Source organism: Ochotona curzoniae, unplaced genomic scaffold, assembly GCF_017591425.1.
Source record: "Ochotona curzoniae isolate NIBS_2020 unplaced genomic scaffold, NIBS_Ocur_1.0 contig_3819, whole genome shotgun sequence".
Taxonomy (NCBI): domain Eukaryota; kingdom Metazoa; phylum Chordata; class Mammalia; order Lagomorpha; family Ochotonidae; genus Ochotona; species Ochotona curzoniae.
In genome coordinates, this window is record NW_024466004.1 from 32,292,974 (window position 1) to 32,305,099 (window position 12,126).

The window sequence follows — 12,126 nt, forward strand, 5'->3', positions numbered from 1 at the left end:
TAAAATCTTTTTTAATTAAAGAGCTATAATTTCATATATGTATATATATGCATATGCTATTACTCACTTTTGTTTCCTGTATCTCCATCAGGCTATACCTAAACTTTGAAAATCTTATATAGGTCAGGAAATGTATTCTATTCTTGGTGTCATTTGATCAAACCTTGTCTTTAAGTCTCTCCCACTGACTTCTGTATGTGTCTCTGTTAGCTATTCCTCCGAGCTTGCTTATAATACTCCACTGGCTCACAGACCACTTATATAAAGTCCAGAGTCTGTTAACCACTTTTGAAAGGTAGAGTGGAATCATCACGATGTTACCATGCCACACTAGCCAAGGAAACTCTGAGGGACCCGGTACCCATATCTTTGCTTTACAGTGACGTAAGTTCAGGTAACTCTGTATTTGGCCTTCCTTGGAGTTTGGCCCATAGAACAGATTGCAGGAAACCTTACCCTGAATCACTGAAACCTGCTCTTCCCCTTAGGTTTCTCTCCTCTTCCCCAGAAACAGAATTTGTTTAGCTTAAATTTGAAGGCGCTTTGCTTTTACTATAATATAGTCTCCTAATCTTTGGCTTATTTCTTGTGTTATTTCCATTCTCCAAGAAGATAATAAAGTCAAACAGCCTGAGAAATCATTTTCCCCTTTCCTTTATGTTATTATATCCTTTTCTTGCAGCAAGGATAATGGCCAAGCCTGAAAAACATCGATTTCAAAGGACGTTTTGAAGGTGGATTCAAAGTGCGAATAATCTCCCACTGCTGAACTGGGGGAATCAAAGCTGAAACTCCTGATTGGACAGGAAAATCCTTTAAGATAACACAACAAAGCTCCCTTTAAAAAATATTTACTTATTTACTTATCAGTGTTGCTTATTCAAATATTTACTTATCAGTTTTGCATTATTCAAAAGTCAGAGTGAAAGCAGTGTTCCATCTTCTGCTTGACTCTGCCAGTGCTGACAGTTGCTGAGGATGGACTAATCTAAAACCAGGAGCCCAGAATTCAATCCGGGTCTCCCAAATAGATGAGACACAGTTACCTGAATCAACAAAGCTGCTTCCTAAGGCAGATTGGCAGAAAGCTGTCATAGATGAGCCAGTCGGAAGTTAAATACACTCCTATATGGAATCCGAAACTCCTAAGTAGGAATGCCTACCTCAACACTGTTTTTTGAAAAGAGACACACATTAACCTCTTTTATCCTACATAGTTAGCAAATGCATTGTAAAAGTATTTAATTTCATGAATGCAGACTTCACACAGACTGACAATTATATGACTCCAATTTTCACATAACTTACACAATCCAGATACACTAAAGACTTAAAGACTTACTCATCTTCAGTCATACATAAGACAGTTCAGAATAATCTGTAGCTTTTAATGATTATAATTAATACGTTACTTGAAAGCTTGTAAAGTATTAGTTAAAACTAATTCAAACAAAAAAATAGAAAATGCATTTCTTTTGCTAGAATTTATTTCTAAAAAGTTTTTAATAGACACTTAAAAATGTGCATATGCACATAGTGACTTCATATGCTTTCCTAAGACTTGTGGTTCCACAGATCTGGGAGATGCACTGCTAGACTGACTGTGCCTCCCAAAGTTTTGGATTTTGAAAACTTAATCCTCAATGCAAAGTGTTGCATATGGGACCTAGTAAGAGGTTATTGGGTCATGAAGTTTCTGCATCCTAGAATAGATTAGTGTCATTATTTCAGGTTTGAGCTAGTTATCATGAAAGCAGGTTGGTTATGATACAGAGTTCACTCTCGTTCTTTGTTCTCGTTTCTGCTCTCTTGCCTTCTTTCTATCACAGAATGATTTAGCATAGAGGCCCTTATCAGATATTGGTATGCTAATATTGAAGTTGCTTGGGTGAAAATCTGCAAAAATCTCCATTCTTCATGTATTATTCAGTTTCAGGAATTCTGTTATAGTGTCACAAAAAAGATGAAAACAGACACAAGATCCCCACCCCTCCTTGAAGAAGATTCACCTACCTGAAGGAAATATAGACAGAAGAGAGTAAAATAAAGGAGTAAGGAACTTAGAAGAAAGAAAACAAGGAGTTGTTTCACATTGTTTAAAAAAAGCTCACATTATCTGATTATCTGATTAGGAATTTGAAATTCTGTGAGGGAAAGTCTTACAATAATGAATGGGAGTACAAGAATAAAGATAGAGGCGTGGTGCAGTAGCCTAGTGGCCCAAGTCCTCACTTTGCATGCACCAGGATCCCATATGGGTGCCATTTAGTATCCTGGGTGTTACATTTCCCATCCAGCTCCCCGCTTGCAGACTAGCAAAGCAGTTGAGGATGGCCCAAAGCCATGGGATCATGCAGCTGTGTGGGATACCTGGAAAGAAGTTCTAGGCTCCTGGCTTCTGATCAGCTCAGCTCTGGACATTGTGGCCACTTAGGGAGTGAACCAGCAGGTGGAAAATCTTTCTATAGGTCTCTCTTCTGTAAATCTTTCCAATTAAAAAAAATTAAAAATAAATAATAAACACAGACTCAGCCAGAATTGAGATGTACAGAATTGTCCTGTTTGCTCCCAAACACAGATTTTGCTCATGCCAGTGTTTGCTCTGACCCAGCCTGGCATAGCCATTCCCCAGATTTGCCTTTGACATTGAATGATGCAGTCTGACCTGGCCCAGTCCACTCCCATCCCTTGCTGGTAGGTGCTGCAAACCAATAGGTATGATAGCTTATCCCAGCATGGCCTGCACGCAATCCTAGAATGTCTGCATACTTTGGGCAATGGTATGGCCCGGCCTCGTCTGGTCTGCCCCCATCCCCCAGAGCCAACCCACACACCTGTTGTCAAGTGGAACAGCGCTGCCTAGTTTGACAAATATCCAACCTTGAATCACATGCTCATCAATGTGAGCTATAGCCCACCAAGAGAGTTCCCCCAAGTTTTTTCCACCAGGTCCACTCCTAGACCTGGATTCCACATGTGTTGGCAGTGCTAGGCCTTTATCCAGCAAAGTCTGACCTCCAGTCTCAGCCTGTGTGTGTGTGTGTGTGTGTGTGTGTGTGTGTGTGTGTGTGTGTGGGGGTGGGTGTTACGGCCTGGCCTGTCTCACACCCAATTCTTGTGTTCTCCTGGAGATGTTATAGCCTGGACCAGACTATTGGTGAGCATGACAGCTGGGACTGCAGACAGTCCAGACTGGGCAGGGCTATAAACCACAGTGGCCTGCATGTAAGCTGGGTTAAGACAGAGCTTGGCTGGACCAAGCGACTATTTCCACTGGTGGTTGCATAAGCCAGAGTAAGTGCGGACTGGTTGGGCTTTGCCACAGCGTCAGCTAGTGAATGCCATGACTGGGGGTCAAGTCCTATTAGGTTAGACTGTAGAACCAGCTGGAAAGTCCAAGATCTGGAGCTGGGTGTTGGTCTAATAGGAATAGTGCGGCACCCCTTTTCTGGGCTGCAACTCCCACATGTGAGCATGAAAACTAAGGCTGATGATAGGCCTGACTAGACAGGCTAGCATTAGTAGCATCTGCCAGCATCTAAGTGTATGCTCGATAGTAGGGTCAAACAGGCTGACCTGGGCTTCCATACCCATTGATGTGTATGAGAGCTGAATAGATACAGGATGGACTAGTTCAAATGCCAAATATACCAGTATGCCCAAGAGCCGAGGCTGGAGGTAGGTCTGGTGAGGATTACTGGTGAGTCATTCTGACTAGGCTTCAGTTCCTGCTGGTGTGCATGAGGCCTGAGTGCATGATGGACAGGTTTGAACTGGGTCATAGCATTCATCAGTTTGCATATAGGATGGAGTCAGGGATAAACCTGACCAGGCAACTTCAACCACCAGTGTGTAGTGGTATATGTGTAGGCTGATGTGGTCAATGGACTGAGCCCGACCCCTCACTGGCTGGCACACACAGGAGTCAAGTCCAGGGTCACTTCTGACAATGTTTATTTGGCGACCCCCGTGCCGTTGGACCATGGACTTAAAACTCCAACCATGGGGAAAAAATCACAGGATCTGTGATTTGACCGTAGAGTTCATGTGTCAGAATTGGGCCTCCTCAGTTGCTGAAACCTGCACAGTGCACAGCACAACTAGATGCACATTGGAGACAGGATAACCAGTTCATTGATACCTGCAGAGAACATCTAGCACCTTGGCAGAGGTTGGAGGGGAGAACAAATTGGATAACTTTCCCAGTCAAGCAAGTATCTGAGTGGAGACCCTTAGGTGAATTATGTCAGCCAATGGAACTTGGAAGGATTTTCTCAACCTTGGAACAACAAAGCCAATAGCATCTCACATATACTAAGACATCATCTGCATCAGGCACCCTGAGATTACATCAAGTGTCTGTTCCACATCCCTGGGTACTAATGCAGTTAGGATTCTAGGAGCAGCCCTCTCCCCTGCTTCCCTACTCCTCACCCTAAATACAAGAAGAAGAGTAAATTTAAAACGACTGTCTTATCCACTTTCCCAATTTCTCCTTCTCTTTCCACCCTAATCAGTGGTCCACATTGCCATATATCCTTCTTAACTGTGTCATCATCATCAGAAATAAAATAAAGTTATTATTTTTTTAAAAAAAAAGAAAAATTGCCTCTCGCAATCATTTCCTAATTCTCAAAATCTGTGATAAGGGAGAAGTGTTTGATGCATAGTTAGGGTATTAGCTGGAATGCCCACCTCTCATTTCATAGTGCTTAGGGTTCCATACTGGTTCAGTTCCAGGTCTAGCTTCCAGTTAATCTTTGCCCCAGAAGGAAATGGTGACCCCTTGGTATAGGCAATCTGGCTACTGTTGTGCAACATTCCACACAGAATTTGCAAACAACTAAGGTTGCTGACATTCAGTGTGGAAATTGTCTTGAATAATCTGAATGAAGTCAGCATAAGTACATGAACTCTTAGAAGCAAAGAGCTATATCTGACTAGGTAAAGAAAAAATGGGAAATAAGATTTAGACCATGAGAAAACATGAAGCAATTGTTGGCTTTGAAGATGAAGGCATAGCAAAGTCAGGAAACATGGCTTTAGAAGTTAAGAGAAACCCTGACCAACAGACAGCATGGAAACAGGCATCTCTTTTGATTTACCAAACAACTCAACTGTGCATGGAAGTGGATTCCATCCTATTCACCCCCAAAATATCCTAGGACACTTGGAATTTTGAGTTCAGCCATTTGAGAAATGTGTCAAGCCAAACTAAACTCCCAATCTACAGAACTGAGATTAAAACAATGTGTGCTTGAGCCCAAAGCCTGACGTAATCTGTCACAATAGGAAGCCAGTACTAGGTAAAAGGAATAAGAAAGCCCAACTCTAAATATGCCCATGATACATAATACTGGTTTGCTTCAAAGCGGAAAGAGTGGGTTTGCGGACAAGCACATAAAAAAGTGACACAAATTCCTCAGAAACTAATAACTATTTTCACATAGCAATTACGACTCCAATTATTTCTTTTCACATTTTCAAAGACAAGTAACAAAACAGTTGATTCATGTAATCATCTGACAATTGCTGGTTGCCTACCCTGCAAGACTGAGTGTACTCGCTGAAAGGATGTAGTGATAAAATCAAACACTTAGTCCCTGACTGCAAAGATGTTATAGTCTACTTTGGGAACCAAGCATGTTTCAAAAAGCTCACACTAATATACAACAACAAATTAGGTAAGTGTCTTAATGTAACTAACATGCCCCTAAGATAGAAAAAGAAAAGCAAAGAAGTGCCACGCAATATCATTAGAAACTACTGATATCAATACGACATTTTACAAGAATGGCAAACTATTTGGTACTGTTAGGATGCAACACTAAACATAGTAAGCAGTTGCAATGGAGTCGGGAAAGCCTGACTCTGTACTGTGAAGTTATCCTGACCTCATTGTTTACTGATAAATACATCCATAGTCTCAAGTCTTCCTTTCAAAAAGCTAATCATCAAAAATGACATAACCTTAAACTGTAAATTAATAATTGTCTGTATTTAAAAAGAATTTAAATAAATACTAGAATTAATATTGATGTGTATTTCCTAGAAAAAATACACTTAAATTCTGTCCTTCACTTTAGTCATGTGCAAAGTAATATTTTTTTTTAAGATTTATTTTATTTTTATTACAAAGTCGGATATACAGAGAGGAGAAGAGACAGAGAGGAAGATCTTCCGTCCAATGATTCACTCCCCAAGTGAGCACAATGGCCGGTGTTGTGCCGATCCGAAGCCAGGAACCAGGAACTTCTGGGCCTCCCACACGGGTGCAGGGTCCCAAGGCTTTGGGCTATCCTCGACGGCTTTCCTAGGCCACAAGCAAGGAGCTGGATGGGAAATGGAGCTGCCAGGATTAGAACCAGCGCCCATTTGGGATCCCGGTGCGTTCAAGGCAAGGACTTTAGGTGCTAGGCTATGCCACCGGGCCCGCAAAGTAATATTTTTCAGGGTATGATATTTTAGTCACACATACCTGGTAACTCTTTTTGTTCCAGAATACAAATTGTTCAAATAAAACAGAAAGATGGGCACAAAGTATCTTTTCCTCTCAATTTTATTCTCAAAGGCTTTTAAACAAACTAAACATAGTCAAAAATACCTAGAGAAATACATTTTTTTCATTTTAATACTATAAACATAGGGCCCAGTGCGATGGTGCAAGTGGTTAAGGTCCTCACCTTGCAAGCCCAGGATCCCATATGGGCGCCGGTTCTAATCCAGGCAGCCCCGCTTCCCATCCAGCTCCCTGCCTGTGGCCCAGGAAAGCAGTTGAGGACGGCCCAAAGCCTTGGGATCCTGCACCCGCGTGGGAGACCCGGAAGAGGCTCCTGGCTTCAGATTGGCTCAGCTCCAGCCGTTGCGGCCGCCTGGGGAGATGAATCATCGGAGGGAAGATCTTCCTCTCTGTCTCTCTTCTCTGTATATCCACCTTTCCAATAAAAATAAAATAAATCATTAAAAAATACAATAAGCATAACATCTTCACATGTAACAAGGAACCACTTAACTAGCCTTTGAAATTCAAAGGCGACTTTATTTCTCCCAAAAAATGAATAATGTTAATTAAAATATAAACCAAACTCTGAGTTAAAATGAAGAACTTGTAGTGCCTGAATTCATAAAATTTTCATGACATCAATTGTTACTTAAAAATTTGTAAAAATTACTGTAAAATAGTTGGTCATTTTGTTTGAATTGCTCTTACCTCCATTTGTATATATCTCTTGCTGTTATTCACATGAATAATATTCATTTGAAAACATGTGGTTTAAATACTCTCAATGAAGAGAGCAAATGCCCAAATACATAACAAGAAACATATAGGCTTTTATTTCCTAGGGGAAGCTGGTTTTTTTCATAATTGGAAAATGAACTGGGTAATTTGAGGTAAGCTGGTCAAGTGTTTCTTCCAATATTTAACAATATTCAGTTAAATATTCAGGTCAACCATGATTAGCTGTAGGAGAGAATTTTACAAGGCGTGACTATTCAGAACACATAGAACATTGGGGGCAATCTTAGAGGACAACCACCTTAGTGAAATCCTACCCTCATATGCTTCACGGCAAACTCATCCTTCCCAGAGTGTCCAGCAGTCTGATTCTCATGCAAAGCAAATGTAAGCTCCAGACTGTATCATCCAATTCCTCCTAGGTATAAATGAGGCTTTTAAAATCCATCATTGGACCCTCAATAAGATTTATGAATTAAATTGAATTTGTAATCTTTGGGGACAAACAATAACCATTTTAAATTTTACCACTAAAAAGAAGAGGACTAGCAATGTGGTACATTAGGTTAAGCCTCTGCTTGAAACACCAGCATCCCAAATGAGAGTACAGGTTCAAGTCCTAGCTGTTACACTTCTCATCAAGCTTCTTGCTAATGCACTTGGAATGGCAATGGAGATTACTCAAGCGCTTGGACTCCTGCACTCCTGTGAGAGATCAGGACAGGATTCATGGTTTCTGTGTTGGCCTGAGTCAGAGCTGTCTGTTGTACTTGTTGGAATGTGAACCAATAATTCAAAGATACATTTCTCCCACTTCTCTCTCTGTCTGCCCCTTTTTTCTCCCTCTCATTCACTCTTTCTTTTTCTCTAGTTTTAAGTTAAATAGATAACTTTAAAATTCTAAAAATAATAAAATAAGAGGCATATAAGGGTTAGGAATTCACAATAATTCGGAAACTCTATAGGAGAATCTGTGTCCATCATAACATGTCCCAAATTAAACATTCTTTAATGACAAACACTTTAAAAAAACAGTGTATGGAAGAAATGTTTGAAAGGTTATATATGACAAATGTGTGCTTTTAATCATACTCAATAGTTAAAAAGCTAAATGAGAGAATGGAGAAAATAATTTAAAACCATGTATCTGAGACCATTATGCTCAATGAACTAAGTCATCCCCAAAAAGACAAACATCATATGTTCTTTTTAATATAAGGAAACAATTGCGCAAATTGGAATATACAGTGATGGAGTAATGGAGACTACCATATCGAGATTTGAAGACACAATGCAACATGCATCCCTACTTCCAAATCAAAGATGGACTCCCAAAATCCATCTTTGGACATATTTAGACAATGGGATGACGGACTGTCTGATATTGTCTGTACTAGCAATGTGAGGGCACACTTAAATAACAGACTGATGAAATCATGACTCCTTACGAATGACTGTACTGTTGTGACAATATGGGAAAAATCTGTCGGAGGGTGGTAATTGAGGGAGAGGAATCCCGGACTATACAGAATCGTACCACAAAATTCAAAATTGAAAGTAAAAAGTAAAAAAAAAAAAGTTACAAAAACATGTATCTGGAAAGAGGTTAATATTCAAAAAGTAAATGAAAACTTATTATTAGCAAATAATGTTTTAAAGATAGTTTAAGGATCTGAATAGCTATTTCCCAAAGAATACTTTCATACAAATGGATAATAAAACTATAAAAAATACTCAATATTATTCATCTTCAGAGAGATGATAATCAAAAACCACAATGAGATATCACATAATTCTTGAATGACTGCTTGACTGCTATCAGGAAACCAAGAGGTTAATGTGTAAATTTTTTCACACAAACTTGTTTATGTATGATAATTGATTATGTGAAGAGACCTCAACTTTATTTCTGCTGTCTCTAGTCCAAGGCTGTTTACTTTAGTTCCTCTTTATCTTCGCAATTACAGATAATGATGCCATGAAAACGGAATCAAAGATGCATTCTATGTGCTTTGATAGTTATAAGGCTTCAATTCTCATTAAACTAATCTATAGATTAACTAATTTGGCAAAAAATCTTACATCTCTTTCAAGAGAACTTCACCAGTCAAGGATAAATTTAACATTCAAAAAAATAACTAGGACTATGTAAGATAGTCCAAAAGCAATAAGTTTCGTCTCAATCAGATATTTAAGGTACAACATTGTCTAATTCTTACATATACAATGATTGCTTTTTTCCTTAAGCTCATTTACCCTTCTGAAGAAAGAAATGAACATCAAATGAATATTCACACATCTAATTTTACTATATTTGTAAATCACAGCAAATCACTGTTAAAATTATGGGAAGCGTTCAAATTTTTCCTCAAGGAAACTAGTAACAGAATTAGATTAATGAATCTAATAAGGTGAATGAATGTTAACACCTATTAACACAGATATTAGTTTAATTTATAACACTAATGGGTGATATTTTTAAGATGTCCCCATACATTTTCTTTCTTCCTGTTCCTTAAGGTGACTGTCAGTTTCATTCTGTGTGGCATGACAGATCTGAATGCCTTTTGAACACTCCATCAGGATGTAGAGATAAGAACAATGTCCACATTCTAATCAATGATGCAGGGTTCAACAGAAGCTCTCCCTTCACCTGACTACATACTGTGATTTCTTTCCAGCATAATTGGACCAGGGTTTGCAAAGTAATAATTAGATGTCTCCTATCAAAAGCACAAATTAAATACAGCTGAATAATCAAATTGGCAATAACAAAGTAAAACATATAATAGTCAACATTTATAATTATACCTGTTTCTTTGTCCTACTTAGAAACCAATATTCCATTTAATGAACTTTCATTTTACATTTTATACTTTTTGTTTTTTTTTATCAAAGTGCTACATTTTTAAAATGTGTACCTATTGTCTTTTCTAGGAAGCTTTATATAATTTCATCAAGACCTCGTCACTTTCTTTGAATGACACTAATATCCACTTTACATTCTTACTGTCATTCTTCTGACCCTTATCCCACCAAACCATTCACACGACTGTCCTTCCTTACTGAGTATCATCTATTGAGAACACAAGTGCATGCTGTTCCTCTGTGTCTGGGCACCTAAAGGAAAGCTAAGGACCTTCAGGACATGGAATGTCAAACAGGTGAAATGTTATCTCTCCTGCCACATCGATTCTTTCTTTTTATAGCCCATTTTTGCACAACCTCTTCTAGTAATCCCAAAAGACCCTTTTAGTCTTCTTTGATTGAGAATCACTACATGATCTTTTGTCCATACCCATCATTGTGATTATTCATGCAACCTTAGAATTTTCTATGAGCCAAACTCTATACTAAGGTATGGGTTTATACACATAAACAAGGCACCGTATCTCCCCTTGAAGAATCTGAAGACTAGTTAGATTATAAAAATTGATAATTACAACACACATAAGTGCTAAAACAGGAGTTTTCTAGAAACATACATTTAGTAGTTGTCTCTGACTAGTTTAAGAGGAATTCAAATAAGAACTATTTGCATTTGGCTCAAAATTAGATTTTTTTTCCAATACAATGAAAGCAAGTTTTAAAAAGGGAGTATGCAGGGCCCAGTACAATGGCCTACCAACTATAAGTGCCTTGCAAGTACTGGAATCCCATATGGGTGCTAGTTCTAATCCAGGCAGCCCCACCTCCCATCCAGCTTTCTGCTTGTGGCCTGGGACAGCAATCAAGAACAGCCCAAAGCTTTGGGACCCTGTACCCGTGTGAGAGACCTGGAGGATGTTCCTGGCTTCTGGCTTCAGATCTGCTCAGCTCCGGCCGTTGCTGCCGCTTGGGGAGTGAATCATCGGAGGAAAGATCTTCCTCTTGTCTCTTCTCGCTATATATCTGACTTTACAATAAAAATAAATAAAGTTTTTTAAGGAGGTATGCAAAGACAAAAAACTAATAAAGGACCTGTCATGTCTTGTCAATAAGATCCTGCTAAATATAAGAGACACAGTGTGCCTAGTATGGGTAACAAGGGTGTTAGGAGGTTAGCCAGAACACAAGAGTAAATCGTGTCCACAGTTTTAAAGCACATTTGCTTTATTCTTTGACAAAATGTACACAGACCTAGCAAGCACAGATGTAATCATATTAGCTTTCTGAAAACTATTGCTAGTTCAGGATAAGGATAGGTTTAGAAGGAAGGAAAATTTATGAAAACTTGGTAGTGTGTGTGTGTGTGTGTGTGTGTAGAGAAAGAGGGTATTTAATGAATTAATTAATCAATTAAATTATGCTTTAAATTGTAGAGATATTGTGAACATTTATTTGGTTGATACTAATAAAATAATCCCAAGCACATTGGAAAGCTGGAATAAAGAACTTAAAAAATATTCCATGCCTTCCAAAGAACACTAAGATGACAAGGATCTCCAGAACCACACTATGCCTGGGGTGATCCAGTACACACAGTGGACTCATCTGTGTCAGGAAGAAAGCTGGTTCAGAGATTGTTGTCTTGAACTGGAAACTGAATTATGAGAATAGATATGATAATTATTACAGGATTGCAAACAATTGAAAATAAACGTAAGCTTGTAACTTTCTGTCCATATGTAAGAAAAAGAGCCTGTGAAGAATCCAAGAAATAATGAAAATGACATAAAAATCATGAGAAGACAGACTATTACCGCTAAAAACCATAAATGTCTCGAGTGAGAATACTGAGCTGAATTTGGAAATTTTTCTATCAAACTGTGGAAAGCCATTCAGACATAGTCATTCAGGGCAGGGATCAGAGACTAGATCCCCAGGATTTGAGACAGAAGCTACGAATGAATTGCATCTGGATTTCCCAAATGGGTGGCAGGAGTCCAAGCACTTGGGGCGCGTTCTGC